A 15,128-nucleotide genomic window follows, 5' to 3' on the forward strand; every position below is an offset into this window, starting at 1 on the left:
CAACCCCAAAAAACTCCCAAAATCATCTGCACCCAAAGATGGCTTGGAGGCCACACAAGAAATGGGAAAAAAATTACCATAACATCTTTATTTTCAGTATTGTTTCTTTAGTCTGAATGAAGTTGCAGAACAAGAGCTGCAGCATGTCCCCAGATGGAGTCCATGGGCATTGAATGCTGTACTCCAGCTGCTCCCAAGCACCGGGGTCAGCTCAGCCTTGCAGGAGCCCCGTGAGGCTGCTCTGCTCTGCTGTGCTGGTCACACAGCTCCAAGCAGCACAGCTGGGGGCTGATCACACCCTGCTCATCGCCCAGCCCTCAGTGAAACACAGGGCACCAAACAGCTCCAGCTGAAAGTCAGCTGGGAGCAAGATGGACACAGTGCTTGGCTCTTAAATATGCACCAAGTAAGGCTACAGCACCAGAACATGCATATAAACATGGCTTGAGTTCTCTTTTTGCTTTCTGAATTTGTACTTTTACTGAAACAAAACCAAAACAAGACTATGAAGACGTGATATTTTAAATACTAAGTAAAGAGGTTAGTAGCAAATACTAAAAGGACAAAAATTTATTTAGAGTTCCACAACATACACATCAACTCAATCAAACTGAGCTTGAACACAGCAATCTTTGCCAAAACCCAAGTGTGTAAATGCTCCTTGTGCTCCTGGAGACTGCTTCAAATGGTTTTTCCAACCTCTCTCATTTTCAACCAATAGCACTAATAAAATGCATTCAATAGAGAGTTTTTGAACACTGAAGCTGTGCCAGTAACAGAGCCAGAAAGAAATTCAAATAATAACCAGAAACTTCCACTTGAAAAAAATTAAAAACAAAATAAACTTCCAAGCATCTGAGTTTTACCAGCTGATCTAGGACTGATCCCATGTGCTCATTTTCAAACTTAGAGAAATGAAAATCTCTTCTGTGGCAGACAGTGCAAAAGAATTCATAAAAGATAGTATAGCACTGTATTTTTGAGGCATTTATACTTTAATTTAAAAGGGTTTAGTTCATAATCGTCTATTTATTAAAGTTTGTAATACATAAGAATAAAAATCTATGCAATAATCAAGAGTTTTAGGTTTGGTTATGAATGCACTTTGTTGCAAAAGTATTTTCAAAACATTTGCTGAACAGGCATCTTGAAATTTACTTAGGAAAAAATAATGATTAACATAAGCCCTATGCACATCAACATCTTTAACAAGCTCCTTCTCTGCCCATGTGCCATCATTAAGATGAATGGAAACCCACCAGATCAGCACCATCCCTCTGCCATCCCTAGTGACCACTGTCAATTCCTACACTTTTGTAGAATTCATTTTGTTTTAGGAACAAAATTTGCTCATGGAGGTATAACTGTGAAGTACTCCTACCAACATTAAATGAACTCACTGGTGCCTTTTAAATCTTAACAGTAGCTTCCAGCACCTCCAAACTTGTGACTTTAGTAATTGCCAGATTCTGCAAATTACCTGGAACAATACAAGCACAATGGACATTACATACTTTTCTATGCAAGGCACTTAAACATCAACACAGGCTAATATTCAGCAACCAAATCAACACAGTGAACATTTAATGTAATTCGCTAAGATGGAGAAGACTGGGCAAAGGAGATGAGGGCAAGTTTTTCTCATGTTTTTACTTCAGAATATATGCAAGCTTTCATTGCAAATAAACCAAATTTTAAAAAAAAGATAAAAAAAAAACAAGATAAAATTAAAATGGGTAACTTGCAAATTTCAATACTGGTCCGATGCACGTGGCTTTCTTTTTAAAGCAAGTGCTGCCTTTTTAGTTATTAATGGTTCTTTGGAAAAATCCAGATCACTGCTTATCAAGGCTAAAAGGTGAGCTACTCCAGATCACTTGCCCCTTTCTACATAAGAAAGCAGCAAAGCCTCTTGTCTGCTACTGCTGGGTATCAGAAGCTTTGGGAGGAGACTGCTCTGTCAGCAAAGGCCAAGATTTCCAATGCAGCACTTGGGCAGGCACAGATCCCTCTCAGGCTGCAGCCTCTCCACACAGCAGCACCCTCACTCTGCCAGCATCACCACTGCTGCAGTTGTTCCCAATCTGGAATGATTTAAGCATTCTTAAACTTCAAGTCCTTTCATAAGTGAATATTCTGACTTGACAGGGTCAGAGTGGTTTTATATGTGCAGTAATACCAGCAGAGCAAAGGGACTGGTAAGCCTCCTCAAAAGGAGAGGTGAAGAGCAGCTGTGCAATGGCCCCTTCATCTATACTGCAGTCAGAAGAGGACACTGCACTAACCACAGCCTAATCCCAGACATCATAAATATCTCAAGGGGAAGAAATTCCGCTTTGAGGGCTGACAGCCTTCCTACAGGTAGAGCTGCTGCTGTGCCTGCCTGCTTTTTCCTGATAACAAGAATTCTTTTGAATGTGCACTAGCCCATGGAGCTGCTTCATGGAAGCACGAGGGACCAACAGGGACCTGACATGGCTTCAAATTTAATTATCACTTCAACAACATTTTACTTGAAAATCCATGATCTCAGTATTTTTCCAGTCCCCAAAAGAATTAAGACTCTGCACATGCTATGCACAGAAGAATTTTCATCTGCACAGAATCAGTGTAAAGCAAAGGAGAGTCACAGAAGAATTTTTCCTTGTCGTGCCTCTTGCACTGATTTCCAGACAATCATCTGAGTTGTGCTTTTTAAATTTTAGGCTGAAGTTGTGCTATGGCTTCCAAGTGATTTTACATTCTGTGAACCCTTCCCCTTCTGTGGAATGGAGACTGTATCCTGAAAAGTCTCCAGAAAACTGAAACAAGGGCTTCAGTGAGAGAATGCAAGGAAGCATGCTCCTACTCCACCTAATTACACTTCATTTCATTCTTAAGTTACAGTGGTCCACAGCCATTCTCAGTGACAAGCCATGGCAACATCACAGAAACCTGGTGGGACAATTTCAGATATTTGACAGAGCTTACCAAGAAAATAAAAAAGACCCAAAACCCACTACAGCAGATAAAACAGTATCTAGTTTATTACATATAGAAAGAGATTTCCAGAATTTACAAACACCCACATTTTCATTCCAGGGAGTCAATTTAAAAAGTTCACCCTTTTTTTGTTTCCATTTTGCTTTGTGGTTTCCTGTTGGTTGGGGTTTTTTCGTTTGTTTGTTTTTCTTCTTTACAATATATACAATGGAAGACTTTGATTTCTTTTTTCTGATTTGTTGTCAGTTACTGTGCAATTGATGAATTAAAGTTGACGCTTGTAAATACCCATGTACAGTAATGTTTGTCTTCGTTGCAGTTAATACAGACTATTATTTTACAAGGAGTACAAAATTATTTTTCTTTTGGAAAGAATTCAGCTCAACATCAGGGTTATCTTACAACTGATAGTATCAGTAAATATGACTGTACAATCAAGGCCCAGGGGCCAATGACTGGTATTATATTATTTTCTGAATTACAATCTTAAAACAAGAATAGTACCCTACTCTATTCTTAGAAGCCTTGTTTTAAGCAGGTTCCCCACTCTGTTTACAACAGAATATAGTATACCTCAGTTCCACATCAAAAAAGATGTGCTGTAGGAAAAGTTACATTTTAATTAAAAAAGTACATGTATAAATCAAAACCTATGTTAAATATTTAATACTCTTCAACCAACATTATGTCTTGTATGTAATAATTTACAATGATGATTTGTCATACAGGTTTTCAGCAGCAAATGAAGTTGTGTAAATGTGCTAGTAAAATACCCATTCTCACCATGATGTAGTGGTGGGCACATCAGTTCATGTGGCCAGCTAAGTCCTTATGGTAGAGGATGAAGTAAGAGAGACTTGTTGTCCAGGTGTCACAGTGCTTCTGCTTGGCACAACACAGGATGTGCAGCTCAGTCAACAACTCCTGAGGTTTGTGTAAAGTAAACAAACTGAACTGGATGCATCGTACCCATTTACAGAGGAAGAGGAGGAGGAGGTGAGGTCCTAGTTGTGATAGCATGAAACATTTATAGTCCTGATACCCATGAGTTTAAAAGAAGGATTTGTTGAGGTTGTGTAGGTCATCATTCTGAAATTGAAAGAGAAAGAAAATTAACACCACAAGCACTTTAAAACTTTTCTGCAATTATTTCCCCACCCCTCCTTTGTTTTTCTTCTCTTTAAAAGAGTTATCATTCAAACTCAAAGTGTTAGCACCTTGAAAAATTATGGCATACACAGTTGAACTGTACGCAAGCATGTGAATCCCCAAAGCATTTAAAACAGATGTTGGCAATAAAATTCAAAGCAGTCAGAAACACATTTAAAACTTGCAAGAGATTCACCTAAGCAGAAACAATTTAAATGTCCATACTGATTAACTCTGACAAGCTCCTGTAACAAGAGAAAGGAAAGCTCCAAACACCAGCCTGCTGTTGGCATTTTTACCAGCTACAAGAAAGATTCACTGCATGTCAGGCCCTACAAGAGGCCTTCCTGGCCACCTGCAAACACCAGGCTGGCCTGGGAAGGGCGACCAAGAAATGCAGCATTCAGGGTGCAGCATTACCACTCCCTATTTGACATACAAGTCCAAAAAAACATTGTACATAGAAAATCCTGCAAAAGCCCATAAAGTTATCAACATTCTGCTTCCCTCTGAGAGAGGGCTGGTGAATAACAAGGTCCTGCCCTGACAATGCACAGCACAGGTTTAGAGGGGAATGAATACCAGAAGCTGCCTCTGACCCTGTCCCCCCGTTCTCCTCATCTGCTGCAGCCCCCCTGACCCAGTGCACAGCGCACCAGTCTGGGTCAGCAAGTCCTCTGGACTCTGTTCTCCCAGGCAGGCTGTCAGCCCCAGCCCTGCTGAGGAGCAAGGCAGTGTCCAGCAGGATGCACTCGGGGCTGATGGCCTCGTGTCCTGCTGGCAGCTGCTCCAGCCCCCATGGGGAGCACGGTCCCTGCTGGGGGACATAGAGCTGAGGTCACACGCTGGGGCACCAGGGCTGCCTCCCACCGCTCCTGAGGCCCTGTGGCACTGGCTGGCCACACACAGAGCCCTGGTGCCCCCACTGCCCAGCACCCCTGGGCCTCCCACACCACATCCCAGTTCCTCCCTGCACGCCACTGACACACAGGCAGACCCACTGGGGACCGAACCACGCAGCACTGAAATGAATACAACTTGTCTTTTAACTGGGGTTAGAGGACTACCAGCATTTACATTTCAATAGTTTTGCTAAAACCTGCTGAAGCAAGACTCATATTTTACATAAAAGTGTGTCTATTTCTTTGTTCAATATTAACTGTGCTCCTGAAAAGACAAGTAAACAGTGCGTTTTCCTCAGTACAAATAAAGGCTTCCCATAGACACGTTGAACTGAAAAAACTGAAAAGACCTCCTGTCCTATATTCTTTAATTGCACAAGAAACAAAATTTACTTTGTGTGGTCCTTCAAGTGAAAGGAAAGCCTATCCCTGCAAATGATGTGTGGTATGCTGTGAAAACTCCCTGGAGAATTATCTCACAGATCTCTTATTTACTTTCAACTTTCCTCTGCACTCACATTGCGATCTACTGGAATGTTCCTACCCAAATATCTATACACAGCTTCACATAGCTGTCAGCTTTCAACTACATTTGACCTAAAATTAGCCAGTAATGCCATACTTTATTAATAAAGACAAGCAACAAAAGAGAAATGGCTTGTTGAAATGAAGGGGCAAAGTGTGCATGATGTGCGTGCTGCATATCCAAGGTGGGTGTTCCACATCCAGCTCCCATCCAGCAGGGCCACAGCAACTGCTGGGTGCCCCCAGCAAGGACCAAACCAACAGGGCAAGTGGAAGGACAGCAAGAAACAGCTTTTCTACATGGCCAGACTTGATTCTGCTGAGAGATTTTAAGAACATAAATAATACATGATTTGCAGCATCAGGGCCAAGTTCTACGCCTCTTCACCAGTATTCATCTAAACGAGGTCATCTAAACTCAAATACATCATGTATTGAACAAAACAGCCTGTCCCATCCAACTCCTCACCAATTCCATCAATACAGCCAAGAAGTCATCTCAACCACTACTGGAGGGCATTTATTCCTGGATTCCAAAGTCAGAAGAGCAGAAGAAGAAAGAGGGTAACAAGTCTATGGGAAAAACAAAACAATTCCTGGAAGAATTCACTAAGCAAAGAAAACTGAAGAAACCCACAGGTACAAACACTTGTACGTTATAGTCCTGCACATGTGTAAAAAATGTGAAAAATCACAGAAGCCTGAAATATCCTGGAGACAGGATGAAGAGCCAGAATCATGTAGGACATGACCTGGTACGGGCTGAATTTCATACCAACGTCAGCTGCAGGCATGACAGGACACAGGGGCATGGAGCATTTTCAAGCTTGTACTTACACCTCCAGATCTTCAGCAGCACAACATGAAAATCTGTCACCCTCTCCTAAAGATGCACTGGTAGTTTTTGTTTTCTTCTAATTTTGAGAAGGGAAAAAAAACAAAAAACAACAAAGATCTTTGCTAAGGACCATCTGAAACTATTGATTGCAATTAGTGGCTTTCATACCCAACTCCTCTGACCAATCTCTTTCAACAAACCACAAATTGAGTAACTGAGAATGACAAGCCACACTACTGCTACAGTCCAGTGGTGCTTGTTCTGTCTGAATGCACAAAGATGTGTAGGAAACAGACTATCTGAGAGCAAAGCTGCTCCTCTGAGGTCACTGGAAATACACTCATCCTATAAACCTTGGATCCATTACTTGTGCCTTATGCACAGCCAAAAGCACTATCCTCACTTTTAGCATACAAATGTTCTTTGCTGGACTTCAAAAGACTCCTGAATTTTTGACAAAGCAATCTGAATCTCCTCTCTCCTTAGTGAGCTATTGCAGTGTGCTTTAAGGTGAAAGAACCTTATTTGGAAATGAAGTAATGGGCTGGATACCTCCAGCCATCAGCATTTCCTTAACAACACACAAAACAGTGCAGAAGACAAGTGTTCTAATAGAGAGTGTGAGGACAGCAGCGAGCTGAGGTAAGGATCATTAAAACTACTGACATCACTGCTGGCAACCAGAGAAAAGGGAAAACCTGTGTTTAATCTATTTCCTATTCACCACAAGTTTCAGCTGGAGTCCCCAATAATGCAGTTTGTGGTTGACTTTATGGAAAAAGTTAGTGATGCAAGAAAAATGTACTGAAACAAACAAGCATCTTTAAAAGTTCCTACAAGGTACCTCTGACAAGTAGTCTCTGCTCAACATCTGTTACAACACACATGCAGATAACACTGAGGCACGTTCCAGCTGGCAAAGCTTCCTTCTCAAATCTCTTAGTCCAGGATGGATACAGCACAGCTAGCTGCAGTTCCTATTACAGCTGAAATCCCATTCTTAAATCCAGTAACTAAAAATAAGGTGATATTTCATTTTATTTCCATTATTGGGAAGCTGGAGAAGAAGAGTACCTAAATTTTGAACTAAGAGCAGAGTGTCTAGACAGCTTAATATATCTTTTCTGAAGTTAAACAGAATTTTCATACATAACATAGACGTGTTGCTAAACTACACTTAAAGTGTAATCCTTACTCCTTCCTTACACTCCATTCTCTTTGAAAGTAATCAAGGAGGAAAAAAATAAAACAAAGCAAATATAAGTGAAAACTCAAGCAATGTTCCAGCAAAAGGCTTTCCAGTAGCCAACTTAAACTTCCATTAGGGATTAAGAGCCAATAATGTGTTTTGTCCCTAAAACACCAATAGAATTGCCTTTCCAAAGAGTCATTTAATTTCGAAACAATCCAATACCATGAAGTTGCTGTTGAAGTTCCACCATCATGTCAGCAAATAAATGCAACTACTTTGTCACTGATTAACACAGCAGGGCAAAACACAGCTCCCAAACATCAGGCCTGCTCAGCAACTGTGACCCCTTCCCAGGGTCAGCTGGCATCTGTTTGGGAAACAACTCCACAGGTGACACAGCCAGGTCAATGAAAAGATAGTTCTTGACTGAAGAAAATATCGATTATTTTCTCGATCTACCAAATGAGGATATTTTGAAGCTCTGCCATTAACCTTGTTAATCCAAACACATTTTCCAGAACTGTACCTATCACATCAACACCTCATTTGAAACCATGAGCAAGGACTAGTTGAAGACTCCCTGTCACAGTTACGAGTCATAAACAAAAGGTTTTAGAAGTGCATTTGTTGTTTACTTTAGGATCATACAGATCACCTCATTCTGTGTGTGGCGGCTTCCCACATAATGAACAAATCTAGCTCGTAAAAAATAAAAAGCTCACGAAGAAAAGCTCGGAACAAAAGGAGAGCCATTGAGAACATCCCCGGGAGGACTCACGCAGGATTCCACCAGCCGAGCTCTCCGCGCAGCCCGCCGCACCACTGCCTGGACAGCTATAACGGGGTGTCCTTAGAGATCCCATAAACAGTAAACACCTTAAGAAGTCTTGAGGAACTCTTACACAGCTCGTCTTGGTGACACCTGCATGAGCCATCACTAATTCCAAGCACACGCTGCGCACCTACCCCGCACAAACCCAACGCAGCCCCGTGCCGCGCTCCCCACACGGTGAGCACAAGCAGTGCCTGTTTACATTTTCCCCGGCATTCCCAACGTGCTCACAGGCACGGGACGCATCTCCTTCGGATAAATTAAAAACATCGACCAAAATTTCAGCTAATTCAAGTAACTCCTTTTCAAAGAGATGCAAATAAGCTGCAGCGCTTCCCCAGTCCCGGACGCCGCAAGAGCCAAGGAATGCGGGCAGGAACAATGGCTGCTCCAGCGCGTTAATTGCAGCCCGGGTCGAACAAAAGCAATTCCAAACAGAACCAAACAAAGTCATTACAACATTGCTATTTAATTTGTCAGGCTGTAATCTACATTTAATAGATAAGCTTTTCTTCCTTGTACCCCAAAATGCCTATTTCAGCTTTCCCGTGCACGTCTTAAATGGGGAATTACTGAAGATTGGGTTTCACCAAGTCCTTTCCTATAAAGCAGAATAAGTGAATTTGGTGCTTCCATCCGGTTTTGTCTTTTATAGAGGTCATTCACTGCTGGAGGAAGGAACCTAAAGACCACTTACAGATGATACTAGCTTTCTGCTATTAGTTCAGACAAAGTTCATGTACAGCCCTGGAAAAAAACCAAAGCCATCCTCACTACAGCAGAAAATATTCTTCTATTCTCCAGAAATAGAAGGTGGGAAAAAACAACAACAATGAGACTTTAAAAATAAGATGATGAGCCAGAACCAGGTTTTTACATTTCTGAACCCATTTCCTGGGATGTAAGTACAGTGGGAAAGCACAAGCTAAACCACACACATTCTTTGGATGAGCTTCTGCCCGGCAAAGAATTCGTATGTTTGATTTCGGCTTTACAGCATGTCAACCTGATTTAAACTCATTCATGAGAAAACTCAACCCATCACTGAGGTCAGCAAGAAAGGCTGCAGCCACAGACACAAAGCCAAGGCTGCCTGCCCCGAGCACCTGCCACGGGAAAGAGGGAAGCTGCTGCAGGTCACATTTGCCTGGTTCCACCAAAAAGAGGACACCAGCCAGCTCTCTGCACTGGCGTAACACATACTGGAAAAAGGAAATCACAAAGTTTCTATATAGAAAAAATACTGAAGGGATATCCTGCTCTATTACACAAAATCAGTAGCAGTTAGGTGTTTGAACAAGACTGATGACCCAAATACTGAATTTCTGATTAAATATTTCATCTTTTCAATTTTGAAAAAAGAAGTTTCCAAATTTTTGTGGTTTTGGGAGACTAAATAAACAAAATACAATTAAGTTTAGAAAGAAAGAGCTTACTACAACTTTTCTTGTGTTGGCACAGCTAAGCAAGCCATAGAACAAAACAAGTGTCCAGCAGTTGCAAGTAACAAAAATCCAAGATGCAGCCTGTAGGTTAGTGGTTGGTTGATTTCTATGAAATGAAAAACATGGGCAGAGTCTTTCTCATTAAAAGGTGTAGTGCTATAAATGGGATTCTCATGTTTGCGTCTTCAAACTTTGTAAGGACTGAAGGTGTGGATCTTTCCCTTCCTTTACTAATAGTCTGAGTAATCAGCTAAAGGTTGAGTCTGGCTTACAACAGAGAGAAAATCCCTTTGTTTCGGGACTGAAAATAATGATGTTACTACGAAGCCAGGGATCAATACTCCCTTCTCATAAAACTCCTCTAATACACTTGGCAGCGCCGTTTGTGTTTGATATCCTTCAGCTAAAGCCACTGCTGGCCAAGGTCTCCTCTCCTCCCCAGACTGCAATAATGAAAGCAGTATCAAACCCTAAATGAGCACCACCTCATTAATAGCTTTAGTACTCACAGGACAACACTGCTTGTGTCTTTAAGATTCAAATAGACTTGCAAATTCTACAATTGGGATCATTCCTTATTTTGGAATTCATACTGTTCAGCTCATGAGTCTGCAGAGTCTAACCCTGAAGAATTTGTGGCATTCACACCTCTCATGATGACCCAATAATCCACATCCAGTTCGAGAAAGCTCTGGTGAAGTCACTTTGTATGGCTTTATCCTTCAAGAGAAAACACTGCTCAGTTTCTACCTTTATCAAACATATAACCAAATAGTGACAATATTAATAAGGGGAACCCAGAAACAACATCATTATGCAATTTGTTCTTCAAAGGAGCTTTTTTAGGAACTTTCTTAGGAGTTCAAAATAAATTACTTTAATGGTAGTTTCGAATTCAACAAACTCACCAATGCTGGGAATCATTACAACTGCTCTGACTATAGGGAAGCAGATGACCTGGGTGCCTTTAGATGCACTCACACCCCCTCGGCTTGTCAGCAATTTAAATATACACAATTAATTTTGATCCAAATTGAGTGCGCTGAAGCTGTGCTCATATTATATCAAGTAAATTACATCAGCAGTAGAGCTTAGCAACACATAACACACAGTGTAGCTACCACATAATCAGAATATATTTCAGCTGCTGAATATCCTTATCTTTCTGTGAATATGTATTTCACATGCCATTCTGGCACTCGGGGCTGGTTCCCCATTCCAGAAGCCAAACCTTACCACTTTCTCTTGTGCTTTTCTGACCCAACTTTAAAATGCTCATTTTCTGATAGATTTACTTTTCTCTGACAACATGTAAAAAACCCTAAATAAATAAGCCTAAAGTGCCTTGAAACTGTTTCCATGATACATGCTAAATCGTGAGAGTTACAATTTAAAGCAAGGAAAGAGTCACACCATTCAACTTTTCTGGAGCCATTTTCCTCCCAATGGACAAATAAAGGGAAAACAGAGAACAAACAGAAGAAAAATAGCATTTAGGAAGGGATACAGAAGCCCCACAGGGGGATAACCTGGCCAGCTGACCTTCAGTTTGAAATTTTGCCAGTGCAAATTAAGCAGCTAGTCTGCAGCACGTCTGGGCAGCAGCGTGGGAAGGAAGTTCTGCAGTGATTTTGGATGAAACACTTCCTCAATTCAAAACAACAGCGCATTAAGTATCAAAAAAGGTTAATAAGGACGTACTGGAAAACACATTGTGAGAAGCATGCCAAGAATACAAAGCAGGGAAGGAACAAGAACAAATGAAATATCATAAAGTTGACAAAACTGTACCAAGAAGTTTGGAAAGCCAAGGTAGAATGAAAGAATCCATTATTTTGAAACTGTCTGCTACTCTGTAGTATAAAAACTACCATACAGCAGAAAGAGCTGGAAAAAAATTAGAGGCTATGCTTTAATAAAGGGAAAGGAGAAGGCCTTTGGTATAAAGCAAAGAGCAACAGCCAAGCTTGTTACATCTTGAAGCTGGACTAGAAAACAATAGTTTAACCACAGATTTAGTTTTTCACTGAGGTACCACTGAGGTATCAGTCTGACATGAAATTAACTACAATTACTGCTTTGACACATTGTTTTCTGCTTTGTAGACCAAGATAAGAAATCCTAGAAAACTACTGACATACAACATCATTTGTTTCTGTATGAATGCATTTTCATGTTTCATCCACATACATTCACAATTTATTTCTAGTAATTTGCACTCATTTGACCTGACCTTTTTACCTTCCTTGTCTGCAATAAACTGCAAAACTTCTCTAAGACTCACATGGCATCTTCTTCTTCCCAGCACTTCAAACCTGGTGCTCAGACTCCTTTGACACTTAGGCTGATAACTGAAATTCAAAGCATCAGCCATACTCAAAAGCTGCCAACAGTGAAGTGCTGTGGTTGGGGCATACAACCTACAGCCAGTTGGAAAAGCACACAGCCACATGCAGAAAGACCTGACATCTAATTCTGCCCTTGGTTTGATTTGCTCTGTAGTTTTACTCAAGTTACTCTGTCTTAGTCTCAAGGAAAAGATAAAACCCCATCTATTTTCTACATGAAATTTTATAGTGAGGAGGAGGAAGTTGTGAAGTCTCAAACATGCACAGTCACTGTAATATCTAGGGCACAGTTTTTCTGCCCTAATCCTCCTGTGTTTCAGCGCCTTGCCTGTGAGCTGAGAACTGCTACCTGCCAGCAGAGTTCAGACTGTGCCAGGGGCACACAGCAGGGTGGTAATGTCTTGACAGTGCCCACATGAAGACAGACGCAGGGCAGCATCTGGACAAGGTGCTATAAATAAACCATTGGGCAGCCACACACTGCTGAGAATAAAAAGAACTGAGAAAATGTCTCATTCCTGGATCACTCCTACAAACTGAAGAATATATTTTTGTGGGAAATGTATGTTTTGTGCTCCATGATCTGAAACTACAACAACCCATATGCACGAGGGTGGGAGGCAAAATTATCAATGCTTACAAAAATAAATAGCATTTGAGTGTGACTACATACAGCCAAGCATTATTCCACATTACAACAGATTTATAAAATTAAGAAAACTCTACATGCAATAGAATTTTTAGCTGGAGAAAAAAACCAAACAAGACAAAAAAATTCCAACATCAGAAAATAATGCTTCATTGGTAAAACAAGAGCTGTACCCTGCTCCTCCTACTGAATTAGCAATCAAAGTACGCTGGACTGCTATGGGATTAACCTCAGTAACAACACTGAGCACTTTAATAAGCTCTGAGATAGTCCATGCTAAACTCTTCATTGCAGTATTTAAACACTGAAAAACTTGTTTGTATATAGATTAGGTTTTCAAAACAACTGTCATCTAATTTATTTCCAGAAACCATAGTAACAAGAAAATAGTAAATATAGGGCACAAAGGAAACACAATCTCATTCAAAACAATGAAGCTATCTCAAGGTTGAAGAGCAGAGGAGGCAGCACCTGGCAGGCACTTGGGCAGGGGGGAGCCCTATTTGGATACAGCTGTGAATTAAATCCAAATGATAAAGACCAATTAGACAAATCAAGTATTTTACTGCTGTTTCTTTTGAGTTTCATTCAGCAAAATCTTAAAAGCCTGAATGACTGCCAATATTATATTCTAAAGTTACTAACAGCCTAAATGGACTAACCTTCACTTGTTCAGTTGCCATGATTTCAAATGGGAAACTAATCAACAGTCACATTAGCTATTTAATTGCAACACCAATCTAGCATTGTGAAACTCTATAATTACACAACAAAAGTCAAGCTAGGTGAAAGTCCTTCTCATCTCAGAATTTTCAGTCAGATATTTTAAACTTAAAAAGAAACCCATGCCACATGAAATCCTTTCCATATAATCAAAGTTGTTCACAAGAGTATCACTAAAATCACACTAGATGATAATAGACACTGTTTTATTGTCACACATAAATCTTCCATGAGTTGTCAAATCCAGCATTAAGGATAACCCTTTAGAAGCTATTAGTATAAGTCAATTGAAAATTAAAAGCATATAGCAGCACAGATTAAAGGCTTAGCATGCACACTAAAGGATCTGCACACAATATCACATATAATTAAGATGTCTTGGTTAATCAGTGACTGAAAACATCCTCTAGAATTAACCTTGACAAAATATATGAAATTCCAGCCTTATCATGCTGTATCACTGCACTTTATAATCTCCTAAAATGGAAAGCTCTCTGTTCTCATAACCTACCATACAAACTTGTACCATTGGCCACCCACTCCTCTCAACCAAGAGAAGAATCTGTACCCAACTTGGCCTGCTGATAGTATCAGTGATTACAAAAGTACCTGATGATACATTTGAAATTCTCCCCAAAATGAAGAGGAGAGCAGGGTGGTCAGCACCCAGCTCAAGCCGTGCATCCATTCCCTCATCAGCCCAGCACAGTCAGATACTCCAGAGAAGCTGCAGAGGGGAAGGGGCCAGTTAATAAATGAGAAAAACTATAGAAACACAGCTTCATTAGCTCCACTGCTCACACATCAGCTGTTTGTATAAGCAGTTTTGCTTGGAGCAGTGTTTTGTCAGTATTATTACTGTTATGTTATGCAAAGAATGTATTAAATTCTTAAATATTACATGAGATTTAATGGATTGCGTATCGCATGTGGGAGGTCAAACAAGGAGGGTAATGTTCCATTCAGCCTTATAGATGTAACTTAAAAAACAGAAGTTTGCATTATACTTCAAGGAGCAAGTACAGATCAAAGATATGCTTGAGATGGATGAAGGCAGCCTGAAACATAGAGGGAAACTATAAAATAAAATTTTAAATATAATTTAAAAAATAATCAGTGGTTGTGACAAGCAGCAGTGCAGTTTTCAAGAAGTTTTACAGCTCAGTCCCTTTTAAAACAATTTCTGTTTTCAGAAGCTATCTATAAATTCTTCCTCAGCTCCCCCCTTATCCAACAGAATATTACATTGGTTTTTTAAGTTTTGTATTCATTTGGAAACTCCCTATACCTCCAGTACTCTGAATGGCCAAGTTATAGTAAAGAGGACATATGAAGAATGACAGAGTATCACAATTTCTACTTTCAATCTGTATCTTCATGCCAGAGCCAAAAATATTCTAATTTAAGCTCCAGTTCTCTTAAATGAAGATTTTAATTAAGATAAAGCTAGTATTTTTGTTATAAAACTTCAATTTTCATCGTCTTTTGCAGTAAAAAAAGTACACAGCACAGCAACTAAAGAGATCTCAGTCAATGTTATTTT

At 40.3% G+C, this 15,128-nt stretch overlaps 1 protein-coding gene across 1 annotated transcript in view; it reads right to left on the bottom strand.

Annotated features, from left to right (window-relative positions):
* Nucleotides 1–3,003: 3,003 nt before the first annotated feature.
* The window catches only part of IRS1 (insulin receptor substrate 1), a 47,690-nt gene continuing 35,565 nt past the window's right edge, over nucleotides 3,004–15,128 (bottom strand). Inside the window, exon 2 of the mRNA XM_058812271.1 lies at nucleotides 3,004–4,071. The gene's annotated coding sequence lies outside the window, so the exon portion shown is untranslated. The remainder of the gene's footprint in view (nucleotides 4,072–15,128) is intronic.

The sequence above is a fragment of the Ammospiza caudacuta genome, chromosome 11 (assembly GCF_027887145.1).
Source record: "Ammospiza caudacuta isolate bAmmCau1 chromosome 11, bAmmCau1.pri, whole genome shotgun sequence".
Lineage (NCBI taxonomy): Eukaryota > Metazoa > Chordata > Aves > Passeriformes > Passerellidae > Ammospiza > Ammospiza caudacuta.